The sequence below is a fragment of the Sabethes cyaneus genome, chromosome 1 (genome assembly GCF_943734655.1).
Source record: "Sabethes cyaneus chromosome 1, idSabCyanKW18_F2, whole genome shotgun sequence".
NCBI lineage: Eukaryota > Metazoa > Arthropoda > Insecta > Diptera > Culicidae > Sabethes > Sabethes cyaneus.
Window position 1 is genome coordinate 51,448,616 of NC_071353.1, and position 15,113 is coordinate 51,463,728.

A 15,113-nucleotide genomic window follows, 5' to 3' on the forward strand; every position below is an offset into this window, starting at 1 on the left:
TATATATTAAGGGGATAACAAATTTGAAAAAATTAATTTTTTATAGAAACTAGATAGCATGGTCATGTGTTCGGCAAAGTTGTAGAACTTTGAATTTCATTAAACTTTGCCGAAGATACTATGTATCTGCATCATATGGTTTGCGAGATATAATTGACTTTCTGTCGTGACCCCCTTAAAATCAGTTTTTTAAACTTCTTGTACACAAAACCTCATCTAACAGGTTCGACATGTTCTACAAACTTTTAGATACTATCAAAATAAGTAACTTTTTAGAAGGTATATATATCATATATTGCTTTATTTGCTTTAAAAATGGATTTGAAGCATAAATTTTACCGTTTTTACAACTAATTTTTTCCGTAAATAGGCAGCTACTGGCAGCTAAAGTTAGCATCGCTTGAACCGCCATAGAATGTAGTATAAGTGTGCCAAAAAATTTTGGCCGGGTCTGGCCGGGCATTTTGGTTATTTCAATGATGAATTACATACATATATGCTGGTTTTAGTAAGTTATCAGGGTTTTTGACGTGGGACTACGTCTTACGGCTAGTTTCGAGATAGGGTGTCATTCCAAAAAATCGAAAAATGCGAGCGTCACGAAAAATGAAAGATTTTGAGCGCTAATAGATCAGCAGTTTTCCGATCGATTTTCAATATTCTTACACCAATCGATCGGAAAATCTTCTAAGAATTGACCCAAAGGAAGAAAAGTATGGATTCTTGATGTTGAACTATTGAAAAATTGAAAATAATGAACCTATGTTTTACCAGAATTCTCGCTTCGTGATTGGTTGGAAGATTCTTTACGATGATCTAAACCTATACCAATTTGATATCTGTGCTTGGGAAGTAAGCCAAAACAAGTGACAAAATTTCCTCATTTCAACAAGATTTCTCAACACCGCGGTTAAACCAAGACCATTTTGATGTCCTTGCTTGGGAAGTACGCCAGAGAGAGTAACAAAACCCCCTCGTGCCAACAGATTTCTTACGAACGCGATTAAACCTAGTACAATTTGATGTCTGTGTTAGGGAAGTGTGCCAGAAAAAATGACACTAGCTCGTTGACCCAAAAGATCGCAAAATTCTTTGAAGCGAGACGATTAAACCTAGGCGAACTTGATATCTGTGTTGGAAAAATGTGCTACAGCTGTAGTGTTCGATTATAATACGACTCTGTATGAATACGCATGCTTGCCGTTTCATTGGAAGTGTAGTGGAAAGATGTGCTGTTGATGAAATAGGATTGAATTGGGAAAATCCCTTCAACGTGAGGAACCATGGGTAATAAAAACAATCTTTAATTTCAGTAAGGTAGCAGGAAAGCAATAGTTTGCGTTCTTGATTTTGTTAAATTGTTTTCAAATGCACAATCTTTTGAGAATTTAACGTATGCAATGTTACTACTTTGATAAATGTTACAAACAACGCATGTAGCATGTATATATGTTGCATATAGCATGTATGCATGATGATGAATCGAATGATTACAAGCATGAATACATGTCACTATCACTACAAAGAGACTGACGTAGTTCTGCGTCACCTATATATGCGGTCGTGTCTTGTACACAACCCCTCTGATTTTTTTATTCGTATATGTTCATAATAATTTCACAGGACCTCGTCCACGTCTGTTTCGTTATCTGTTGCAGAATTATTTTCGTTCTGGGATTTTTGTAAAAGTTTGTATGCTGCTGGTAACAACCGCATTGATTTTTTTACTGTTGGTCTTCTTAAAGTTGAAATTAATGGATCCGACGTCATTAACAATCTTCTGAAAACATCTTCGTTTGTCGATATTGTCGTTAATTCACGGTAATAGAAAAAATAATAGATGCAGCTGTTCTACCAGTCGGTCGTCTTTCGGAAGAACCGCAAGAGTACCGTATCAAAGACATAAAGCGTGCAAGTAAATGTTCAAGGTATGTTAACAGTAATGAATCATGATTTTATGTAATTATTGAAATAATCTGATTTCTGAACAGAATATTGTCAAACGAAAATGTTTTCAAAAAATTGTTAATGACGTCGGATCCATTGATTTCAACTTTAAGAAGACCAACAGTAAAAAAAATCATGGCGGTTGTTACCAGCAACATACAAACTTTAACAAAAATCCCAGAACGAAAATAATTCTGCAACAGATAGCGAAACAGACGTGGGCGAGGTCCTGTGAAATTATTATGAACATGTACGAATAAAAAAACCCTGATAACTTACTAAAACCAGCATATATGTATGTAATTCATCATTGAAATAACCAAAATGCCCGGCCAGACCCGGCCAAAATTTTTTGGCACACTTATACTACATTCTATGGCGGTTCAAGCGATGCTAACTTTAGCTGCCAGTAGCTGCCTATTTACGGAAAAAATTAGTTGTAAAAACGGTAAAATTTATGCTTTAAATCCATTTTTAAAGCAAATAAAGCAATATATGATATATATACCTTCTAGAAAGTTACGGATTTTGATAGTATCCAAAAGTTTGTAGAACATGTCGAACCTGTTAGATGAGGTTTTGTGTACAAGAAGTTTAAAAAACTGATTTTAAGGGAGTCACGACAGAAAGTCAATTATATCTCGCAAACCATATGATGCAGATACATAGTATCTTCGGCAAAGTTTAATGAAATTCAAAGTTCTACAACTTTGCCGAACACATGACCATGCTATCTAGTTTCTATAAAAAATTAATTTTTTCAAATTTGTTATCCCCTTAATATATAATTATATGAAAATGTCATTAGATGCAGAATACTTTTTTATGAAACTTCTCCTAAGACACCTAAGCTCGAAAACGTCAGGAAAAGCGAAAAAAGACTTTTGACCGCCTTTTTCCAGAATGGTCCCACTGTGCGGCAGTCCTGGTCTGATAGGAGACTGGAGGGTAGACAATGGCTACACTCACAGTGACCATCAGGCGGTCCGCTATGGTGTCGGTCAGATAACGAGGCGGCAGGTGGCGAGTAGAGCCAACACTCCAACCACCCGTGGATGGAAGACATCATACTGCGATCCCGAAGTATTTGTGGAAGCGATCCGGAGAGAGTGCGGTGATCGCGGTATGCCCGATCCGAACGCTGATCATTTGGTTGAGGTACTGTCGCGATCGTGTGACGCTACCATGCCTAGGAAAGGTCGACCTAGGTATGGCAGGTCACCGGCTTACTGGTGGACAGATGAAATTGCGGAACTCCGCGGATCCTGCTTTCGTGCGAGGAGAATTATGCAAAGAGCTCGTTCGGGCGAAGGCAGGGTTGAATGTCGAGTAGCACTTGTTGCTGCACGCGCAGCGCTTAAGAGTGGGATAAAAGCTAGTAAACGAGACTGCTTTGAAAGGTTATGTGCTAGTGCCAATGCGAACACGTGGGGTGATGCCAACAGGGCCGTAATGACAAAGACCAAGGGCGTGATGGCGCCCGCTGAGCAATCACCAGAGATGCTGGAGCGGATCATCGAGGGCGTCTTTCCGCGCCACGAGCCAAGGCCCTGGCCGCAGGCCGCTGAGTCGTCCCACGGCCGACGTTCCAGTATCTCAGACCATAGCGTAGGATGGTCGGCCTCCCAGCCGAACATCCAAAGTAACGTGGGCGACGGCGGTTTGGAGGTCGGGGAGGAAGTGACGGTTACGAACGAGGAACTCATCGATATCGCTAAATCCCTAAAGGTGAGCAAAGCACCAGGGCCACACGGTATCCCGAATATGGCCATTAAAGCGGCTATTCTAGAGGCTCCCGGATTATTCGGGGCAGTAATGAATAGATGCCTGGAAGCTGGCCACTTCCCGGACAGATGGAAGCGACAGAACCTGGTCCTATTGCCGAAGCCGGGAAAACCTCCGGGTGTCCCCTCGTCATATAGGCCGATCTGTCTACTCGATACTGCCGGCAAGGTGCTGGAGAGGGTTATCCTTAATAGACTCGTACAGTACACGGAGGGTACAAACGGTCTGTCAAGGAACCAATTCAGCTTCCGAAAAGGCAAATCTACGGTGGATGCCATCTTGTCTGTCATTAAGAGCGCTGAGGTGGCAATCATGCCAAGAAGACAGGTATTCGTTATTGCGCAGTTGTCTCGCTCGACGTGAGAAATGCGTTTAATAGCGCTAGCTGGGACTCCATAGCCAGCTCGCTTCGGAGCGTTCAAGTGCCGGTGTCGCTGTACAGAATTCTAAAAATTATTTCCAGAATCTTGTGCTATGCTAGAACACGGAGGAGGGTCAGAAATGCGTTCCAATCACCTCAGGGGTTCCGCAAGGTTCCATACTGGGCCCGGTGTTGTGGAACGTCATGTATGACGAGGTGTTGAAGCTAAAGTTCCCGGTAGGGGTGGTGATTGTCGGCTTTGCGGACGATATCACCTTGGAAGTCTACGGCGAATCTATCAGAGAGGTTGAGTTAACGGCTGCCCACTCTATAAGCATTGTTGAAGATTGGATGCGATCCAGGAAACTGGACCTAGCGCATCATAAAACGGAGGTTATCGTGGTGAACAACCGCAAGTCGGTGCAGCAAGCAAATATCAGCGTCGGGGACTGCACTATTTCGTCAACGCGGTCCTTAAAACTCCTTGGAGTCATGGTCGACGACAAGCTCAAGTTCGACGGCTTCCACAGCTATTTCGGCATTGTCTCGTATGATGTCTAATAGCTCTGCGGTATATGGCAGCAAGCGAAGGCTTTTAGCCGACGTAGTCCAGTCCATACTCAGGTATGGCGGGCCGGTGTGGTCATCGGCGTTAGGTACCAAAAGCTATCTAGCCAAGCTGGAAAGCACCTATCGTCTCATGTGCTTAAGAGTGGCGAGTGCGTACCGCACAGTTTCACATGACGCATTCTGCGTCTTAGCGGGTATGATGCCTATTGGTATCATCATCAGCGAGGACGTAGAGTGCTTCAACTAACGTGGAACTAGAGGCATACGGAGTACCACAAGATCGGCCTCGATGATCACATGGCAGCGGGCATGGTCTGATTCCACAAAAGGCCGGTGGACACATCGACTTATCCCGGAACTATCCGGATGGGTCAACAGGCGCCATGGCGAAGTCAACTTCCACCTGACACAGATTCTGTCAGGGCATGGTTGTTTTAGACAGTATCTGTACAAGTTTGGGCATGCGGAGTCCCCCGAGTGTCCGGAATGCGCGGACGTTGAGGAAACTGCAGAACATGCTTTCTTCAAATGCCCTCGTTTCGCGGGCGTGAGAAGCAACATGATGGCAGTTAGCGGACAGGACACTACTCCGGATAACTTAGTCCAAAGGATGTGTTCTAGCTCGGACGTCTGGGGTGCGGTCAATGCGGCTGCTACCCAGATCGTACTTGAGCTACAAAACCGCTGGAAAGCCGATCAACGGCGAATAAACAGCCTAACTACCATAGTCCAGTAGTTACCTAAGAGTATGCGTTAAGCACAATAGCCCCTCCCTGAAGTAATACCGATAAGGTGGTTCCAGGGGGGATTGAGGCTGGATCCTCACGCCCCAGTAGGGGGGTCGGGATACCAAACCCCACTCCCTGAGTTGTCTTCTCAGGTGTCTGATAGCAGATTTCCCTACTCGTTAAAAAAAAATCAGAGGGGTTGTGTACAAGACACGACCGCGTTAGGTGACGCAGGACTACGTAAGTCTCTTTGTAGTGAGAGTAGCATATATTCATGCTTCTAATCATTCGATTCTTCATTTATACATGCTATATGCAACATATATACTTGCTACATGCGTTTTATGTAACATTTATCAAAGTAGTAACATTTCATACGTTCAATTATCAAAAGATTGTGCATTTGAAAACAATTTAACAAAATCAAGAACACAATCTATTGCTTTCCTGCTACCTTGCTGAAATTAAAGATTGTTTTTATTATCCATGGTTTCCCACGTTGAAGGGATTTTACCAATTCAATCCTATTTTATCAACAGCACATCTTTCCACTACACTTCTAATACAGACAAACAGACATAACTCTTGGAAGAAAACTCAACAAAAATTATCGTACCTCACATTTAGCCTGAACACTAGCACCATCTATGATCGACATTCCCAAATATTAAATAGCAACATGGGTATCCCTCGAAGTAGCAAGTATTTTTTATGGGGAATTCCCCTTCTTTCGTCAAAAAGCGCGACTTTGACCAAATCGGAGACAATCCCAGCTAAGAACAAATTTGAAATGACGGTTTAATCGGTACGCTGAATGAAAAACGAGTGTTATGTCTGTGCTTCTAATGAAACGGCAAGCATGCGTATTCATACAGAGTCGTATTATAACCGAACACTACAGCTGTAACACATTTTTCCAACACGGATATCAAGTTCGCCGAGGTTTAATCGTCTCGCAGTAAAGAATTAGCGATCTTTTGGGACAATGAACTTGTGTCATTTTTTCTGGCACACTTCCCTAACACAGACATGAAATTGGACTAGGTTTAGGTCGCGTTCGAAAGAAATCTGTTGGCACAAGGGGGCTTTGTTACTCTCTCTGGCGTATTTCCCAAGCAAGGACATCAAAATGGTCTTGGTTGAACCGCGGTGTTAGGAGTCTTGTTGAAATGCGGAAACTGTCACTTGTTTTGACTTACTTCCCAAGCACAGATATCAAATTGGTATAGGTTTAGATCATCGTAAAGAATCTTCCAACCAATCACGAAGCGAGAATTCTGGTAAAACATAGGTTCATTATTTTCAATTTTTCAATAGTTCAACATCAAGAATCCATACTTTTCTTCATTTGGGTCAATTCTTAGAAGATTTTCCGATCGATTGGTGTAAGAATATTAAAAATCGATCGGAAAACCGCTTAGCTATTAGCGCTCAAAACCTTTCATTTTTCGTGACGCTCGCATTTTTCGATTTTTTGGAATGACACCCTATCTCAAAACTTGCCGTAAGACGTAGTCCTACGTCAAAAGAACCTCCGTTTTATGGTTGGCGATTTGTAGCTTTGCACCATGCATCCAGTTCTCGATAGTTCTAATCGCCTCTGTCACCAGCATTTCTACCTCCTCCAGTGACTCGCCTGTCACCGATAGCACGATGTCATCTGCAAAGCCGACGATCACCGCGCCTCTAGGCAGCTTCAGAGACAGTACACCGTTGTACATCCCGTTCCAGAGCGTTGGGCCAAGGATGGAGCCTTGTGGGACTCCAGACGTAATTTTCATCGTCTTGCGCCCCTCGGCGGTCTCGTAAACAAGCGTCCGATTCCTGAAGTAACTCCTCAGTATTCTGCATAGATATCCCGGGACATGCATTCTATGCAGCGATTCGGCAATGGCCTCCCAACTGGCACTGTTAAAGGCGTTTTTTACGTCGATCGTTACAACGGCACAAAAACGATCTTCTCTTCGCCTCTGTTTGGACGACTTCTCGGCTCGCTCGATTACTGTCCGAATTGCATCCACCGTGGAATTCCCTTTCCGGAACCCAAACTGCATGTTTGACAGACCGTGTTCACCTTCTGTATACCTCGTAAGCCTATTCAGGATTATCCTCTCCAGGAGTTTCCCGCATGTATCCAGTAGACATATCGGCCTGCATGACGCTGTATCCCCCGCAGGCTTCCCTGGCTTCGGCAACAGCACTAGCTTCTGGATCTTCCATCGGTCCGGGAAGCTACCATCTTCTAAGCATTTCTGCAGCACGGTCCTGAACAAATCCGGGAACGCTTGTATTGCTGCCTTAAGAGCCACGTTAGGAATCCCTTCAGGACCAGGGGCCTTCTTCATTTTTAGTTGTCTTGCCACCGCTACTATTTCATCGATTGAGACTTGCAGACCATCAGCGCTAGCCCTCTCTTCTGGACCGTACGGTATTGTTGGCCACATCGTAATGGCGTGTGTCGGAAAAAGTCCCTCCACGATAACCTTCAGCTCATTCGGACACAACTCCCTAATTGTCACAGGACCTTTTACTTTTGCCATAACGATTCGGAACGCGTCACCCCAGGGGTTGGCGTCTATTTCTCGGCACAGCTCCTTGAAGCAGTTGCGTTTACTTTGTTTTATCTCCCGTTCCAATGCAGCCCTGGCCACTCTAAACGCAGAGCTACGTTCTTCCCGAACTGCTTCAGTTCTGGCTCTTTGGACGCGTCTTCTGGCTCTGAGACAACTAGCATGATGGTTGTAATTGCTGCATTCCACCATTAAGCCGGTCGTCGCTTGAGGTCTCAGCTACTAGGCCCAATTCACCGAATCTTGATATCGGTAGGCAGTCACGAGTAACCCACCATAGTGTGACTTAAGGACTTAGTGCATTGAAAATGTTCCTCTTTTGCTTCAGTGCTCATAGATGGCGTTTAGGCCGAGCAACTAAGTATTTTCTGAGTTGCCTGAGGTCTCAGCTACTAGGCCCAACTCGCCGAATCTTGATATCGGTAGGCAGTCACGAGTAATCCACCATAGACTCAAGTACTTAGTATATTGAAAATGTTCCTCTTTTGCTTCAGTGCTCATAGATGGCGTTTAGGCCGAGCAACTAAGTATTTTTTGAGTTGCCTGAGGTCTCAGCTACTAGGCCCAACTCGCCGAATCTTGATATCGGTAGGCAGTCACGAGTAATCCACCATAGACTCAAGTACTTAGTATATTGAAAATGTTCCTCTTTTGCTTCAGTGCTCATAGATGGCGTTTAGGCCGAGCAACTAAGTATTTTCTGAGTCGCTTGAGGTCTCAGCTACTATACCCAATTTGCCGATTCTTGATATCGGTAGGCAGTCACGAGTAATCCACCATAGACTCAAGTACTTAGTATATTGAAAATGTTCCTCTTTTGCTTCAGTGCTCATAGATGGCGTTTAGGCCGAGCAACTAAGTATTTTCTGAGTTGCTTGAGGTCTCAGCTACTAGGCCCAACTCGCCGAATCTTGATATCGGTAGGCAGTCACGAGTAATCCACCATAGACTCAAGTACTTAGTATATTGAAAATGTTCCTCTTTTGCTTCAGTGCTCATAGATGGCGTTTAGGCCGAGCAACTAAGTATTTTTTGAGTTGCCTGAGGTCTCAGCTACTAGGCCCAACTCGCCGAATCTTGATATCGGTAGGCAGTCACGAGTAATCCACCATAGACTCAAGTACTTAGTATATTGAAAATGTTCCTCTTTTGCTTCAGTGCTCATAGATGGCGTTTAGGCCGAGCAACTAAGTATTTTCTGAGTCGCTTGAGGTCTCAGCTACTATACCCAATTTGCCGATTCTTGATATCGGTAGGCAGTCACGAGTAATCCACCATAGAGTGACTCTAGCACTTAGTATATTGAAAATGTTCCTCTTTTGCTTCAGTGCTTATAGATGGCGTTTAGGCCGAGCAACTAAGTATTTTCTGAGTCGCTTGAGGTCTCAGCTACTAGGCCCAATTCACCGAATCTTGATATCGGTAGGCAGTCACGAGTAATCCACCATAGTGTGACTTAAGGACTTAGTGCATTGAAAATGTTCCTCTTTTGCTTCAGTGCTCATAGATGGCGTTTAGGCCGAGCAACTAAGTATTTTCTGAGTCGCTTTGGGTCTCAGCTACTATACCCAATTTGCCGATTCTTGATATCGGTAGGCAGTCACGAGTAATCCACCATAGAGTGACTCTAGCACTTAGTATATTGAAAATGTTCCTCTTTTGCTTCAGTGCTTATAGATGGCGTTTAGGCCGAGCAACTAAGTATTTTCTGAGTCGCTTGAGGTCTCAGCTACTAGGCCCAATTCACCGAATCTTGATATCGGTAGGCAGTCACGAGTAATCCACCATAGTGTGACTTAAGGACTTAGTGCATTGAAAATGTTCCTCTTTTGCTTCAGTGCTCATAGATGGCGTTTAGGCCGAGAAACTAAGTATTTTCTGAGTCGCTTTGGGTCTCAGCTACTATACCCAATTTGCCGATTCTTGATATCGGTAGGCAGTCACGAGTAATCCACCATAGAGTGACTCTAGCACTTAGTATATTGAAAATGTTCCTCTTTTGCTTCAGTGCTTATAGATGGCGTTTAGGCCGAGCAACTAAGTATTTTCTGAGTCGCTTGAGGTCTCAGCTACTAGGCCCAATTCGCCGAATCTTGATATCGGTAGGCAGTCACGAGTAATCCACCATAGAGTGACTCAAGTACTTAGTATATTGAAAATGTTCCTCTTTTGCTTCAGTGCTCATAGATGGCGTTTAGGCCGAGCAACTAAGTATTTTCTGAGTCGCTTGAGATCTCAGCTACTAGGCCCAATTCACCGAATCTTGATATCGGTAGGCAGTCACGAGTAATCCACCATAGAGTGACTCAAGTACTTAGTGCATGGAAAATGTTCCTCTTTTGCCTCAGTGCTCATAGATGGCGTTTAGGCCGAGCAACTAAGTATTTTCTGAGTTGCCTGAGATCTCAGCTACTAGGCCCAATTCGCCGAATCTTGATATCGGTAGGCAGTCACGAGTAATCCACCATAGACTCAAGTACTTAGTATATTGAAAATGTTCCTCTTTTGCTTCAGTGCTCCTAGATGGCGTTTAGGCCGAGCAACTAAGTATTTTCTGAGTTGCCTGAGATCTCAGCTACTAGGCCCAATTCGCCGAATCTTGATATCGGTAGGCAGTCACGAGTAATCCACCATAGAGTGACTCTAGTACTTAGTATATTGAAAATGTTCCTCTTTTGCTTCAGTGCTCATAGATGGCGTTTAGGCCGAGCAACTAAGTATTTTCTGAGTCGCTTGAGGTCTCAGCTACTAGGCCCAATTCACCGAATCTTGATATCGGTAGGCAGTCACGAGTAATCCACCATAGAGTGACTCTAGTACTTAGTGTATTGAAAATGTTCCTCTTTTGCTTCAGTGCTCATAGATGGCGTTTAGGCCGAGCAACTAAGTATTTTCTGAGTTGCCTGAGATCTCAGCTACTAGGCCCAATTCGCCGAATCTTGATATCGGTAGGCAGTCACGAGTAATCCACCATAGAGTGACTCTAGTACTTAGTATATTGAAAATGTTCCTCTTTTGCTTCAGTGCTCATAGATGGCGTTTAGGCCGAGCAACTAAGTATTTTCTGAGTCGCTTGAGGTCTCAGCTACTAGGCCCAATTCACCGAATCTTGATATCGGTAGGCAGTCACGAGTAATCCACCATAGAGTGACTCTAGTACTTAGTGTATTGAAAATGTTCCTCTTTTGCTTCAGTGCTCATAGATGGCGTTTAGGCCGAGCAACTAAGTATTTTCTGAGTTGCCTGAGATCTCAGCTACTAGGCCCAATTCGCCGAATCTTGATATCGGTAGGCAGTCACGAGTAATCCACCATAGTGTGACTTAAGGACTTAGTGCATTGAAAATGTTCCTCTTTTGCTTCAGTGCTCATAGATGGCGTTTAGGCCGAGCAACTAAGTATTTTCTGAGTCGCTTTGGGTCTCAGCTACTATACCCAATTTGCCGATTCTTGATATCGGTAGGCAGTCACGAGTAATCCACCATAGAGTGACTCTAGCACTTAGTATATTGAAAATGTTCCTCTTTTGCTTCAGTGCTTATAGATGGCGTTTAGGCCGAGCAACTAAGTATTTTCTGAGTCGCTTGAGGTCTCAGCTACTAGGCCCAATTCGCCGAATCTTGATATCGGTAGGCAGTCACGAGTAATCCACCATAGAGTGACTCTAGTACTTAGTATATTGAAAATGTTCCTCTTTTGCTTCAGTGCTCATAGATGGCGTTTAGGCCGAGCAACTAAGTATTTTCTGAGTTGCCTGAGATCTCAGCTACTAGGCCCAATTCGCCGAATCTTGATATCGGTAGGCAGTCACGAGTAATCCACCATAGAGTGACTCTAGTACTTAGTATATTGAAAATGTTCCTCTTTTGCTTCAGTGCTCATAGATGGCGTTTAGGCCGAGCAACTAAGTATTTTCTGAGTCGCTTGAGGTCTCAGCTACTAGGCCCAATTCACCGAATCTTGATATCGGTAGGCAGTCACGAGTAATCCACCATAGAGTGACTCTAGTACTTAGTGTATTGAAAATGTTCCTCTTTTGCTTCAGTGCTCATAGATGGCGTTTAGGCCGAGCAACTAAGTATTTTCTGAGTTGCCTGAGATCTCAGCTACTAGGCCCAATTCGCCGAATCTTGATATCGGTAGGCAGTCACGAGTAATCCACCATAGACTCAAGTACTTAGTATATTGAAAATGTTCCTCTTTTGCTTCAGTGCTCATAGATGGCGTTTAGGCCGAGCAACTAAGTATTTTCTGAGTCGCTTGAGGTCTCAGCTACTAGGCCCAATTCACCGAATCTTGATATCGGTAGGCAGTCACGAGTAATCCACCATAGTGTGACTTAAGGACTTAGTGCATTGAAAATGTTCCTCTTTTGCTTCAGTGCTCATAGATGGCGTTTAGGCCGAGCAACTAAGTATTTTCTGAGTCGCTTTGGGTCTCAGCTACTATACCCAATTTGCCGATTCTTGATATCGGTAGGCAGTCACGAGTAATCCACCATAGAGTGACTCTAGCACTTAGTATATTGAAAATGTTCCTCTTTTGCTTCAGTGCTTATAGATGGCGTTTAGGCCGAGCAACTAAGTATTTTCTGAGTCGCTTGAGGTCTCAGCTACTAGGCCCAATTCGCCGAATCTTGATATCGGTAGGCAGTCACGAGTAATCCACCATAGAGTGACTCTAGTACTTAGTATATTGAAAATGTTCCTCTTTTGCTTCAGTGCTCATAGATGGCGTTTAGGCCGAGCAACTAAGTATTTTCTGAGTCGCTTGAGGTCTCAGCTACTAGGCCCAATTCACCGAATCTTGATATCGGTAGGCAGTCACGAGTAATCCACCATAGAGTGACTCTAGTACTTAGTGTATTGAAAATGTTCCTCTTTTGCTTCAGTGCTCATAGATGGCGTTTAGGCCGAGCAACTAAGTATTTTCTGAGTTGCCTGAGATCTCAGCTACTAGGCCCAATTCGCCGAATCTTGATATCGGTAGGCAGTCACGAGTAATCCACCATAGAGTGACTCTAGTACTTAGTATATTGAAAATGTTCCTCTTTTGCTTCAGTGCTCATAGATGGCGTTTAGGCCGAGCAACTAAGTATTTTCTGAGTCGCTTGAGGTCTCAGCTACTAGGCCCAATTCACCGAATCTTGATATCGGTAGGCAGTCACGAGTAATCCACCATAGTGTGACTTAAGGACTTAGTGCATTGAAAATGTTCCTCTTTTGCTTCAGTGCTCATAGATGGCGTTTAGGCCGAGCAACTAAGTATTTTCTGAGTCGCTTTGGGTCTCAGCTACTATACCCAATTTGCCGATTCTTGATATCGGTAGGCAGTCACGAGTAATCCACCATAGAGTGACTCTAGTACTTAGTATATTGAAAATGTTCCTCTTTTGCTTCAGTGCTCATAGATGGCGTTTAGGCCGAGCAACTAAGTATTTTCTGAGTTGCCTGAGATCTCAGCTACTAGGCCCAATTCGCCGAATCTTGATATCGGTAGGCAGTCACGAGTAATCCACCATAGAGTGACTCTAGTACTTAGTATATTGAAAATGTTCCTCTTTTGCTTCAGTGCTCATAGATGGCGTTTAGGCCGAGCAACTAAGTATTTTCTGAGTCGCTTGAGGTCTCAGCTACTAGGCCCAATTCACCGAATCTTGATATCGGTAGGCAGTCACGAGTAATCCACCATAGAGTGACTCTAGTACTTAGTGTATTGAAAATGTTCCTCTTTTGCTTCAGTGCTCATAGATGGCGTTTAGGCCGAGCAACTAAGTATTTTCTGAGTTGCCTGAGATCTCAGCTACTAGGCCCAATTCGCCGAATCTTGATATCGGTAGGCAGTCACGAGTAATCCACCATAGAGTGACTCTAGCACTTAGTATATTGAAAATGTTCCTCTTTTGCTTCAGTGCTCATAGATGGCGTTTAGGCCGAGCAACTAAGTATTTTCTGAGTCGCTTGAGATCTCAGCTACTAGGCCCAATTCACCGAATCTTGATATCGGTAGGCAGTCACGAGTAATCCACCATAGAGTGACTCAAGTACTTAGTGCATGGAAAATGTTCCTCTTTTGCCTCAGTGCTCATAGATGGCGTTTAGGCCGAGCAACTAAGTATTTTCTGAGTTGCCTGAGATCTCAGCTACTAGGCCCAATTCGCCGAATCTTGATATCGGTAGGCAGTCACGAGTAATCCACCATAGACTCAAGTACTTAGTATATTGAAAATGTTCCTCTTTTGCTTCAGTGCTCATAGATGGCGTTTAGGCCAAGCAACTAAGTATTTTCTGAGTTGCCTGAGGTCTCAGCTACTAGGCCCAACTCGCCGAATCTTGATATCGGTAGGCAGTCACGAGTAATCCACCATAGACTCAAGTACTTAGTATATTGAAAATGTTCCTCTTTTGCTTCAGTGCTCATAGATGGCGTTTAGGCCGAGCAACTAAGTATTTTCTGAGTTGCCTGAGGTCTCAGCTATTAGGCCCAACTCGCCGAATCTTGATATCGGTAGGCAGTCACGAGTAATCCACCATAGACTCAAGTACTTAGTATATTGAAAATGTTCCTCTTTTGCTTCAGTGCTCCTAGATGGCGTTTAGGCCGAGCAACTAAGTATTTTCTGAGTTGCCTGAGATCTCAGCTACTAGGCCCAATTCGCCGAATCTTGATATCGGTAGGCAGTCACGAGTAATCCACCATAGAGTGACTCTAGTACTTAGTATATTGAAAATGTTCCTCTTTTGCTTCAGTGCTCATAGATGGCGTTTAGGCCGAGCAACTAAGTATTTTCTGAGTTGCCTGAGGTCTCAGCTATTAGGCCCAACTCGCCGAATCTTGATATCGGTAGGCAGTCACGAGTAATCCACCATAGACTCAAGTACTTAGTATATTGAAAATGTTCCTCTTTTGCTTCAGTGCTCATAGATGGCGTTTAGGCCGAGCAACTAAGTATTTTCTGAGTTGCCTGAGGTCTCAGCTACTAGGCCCAACTCGCCGAATCTTGATATCGGTAGGCAGTCACGAGTAATCCACCATAGACTCAAGTACTTAGTATATTGAAAATGTTCCTCTTTTGCTTCAGTGCTCCTAGATGGCGTTTAGGCCGAGCAACTAAGTATTTTCTGAGTCGCTTGAGGTCTCAGCTACTAGGCCC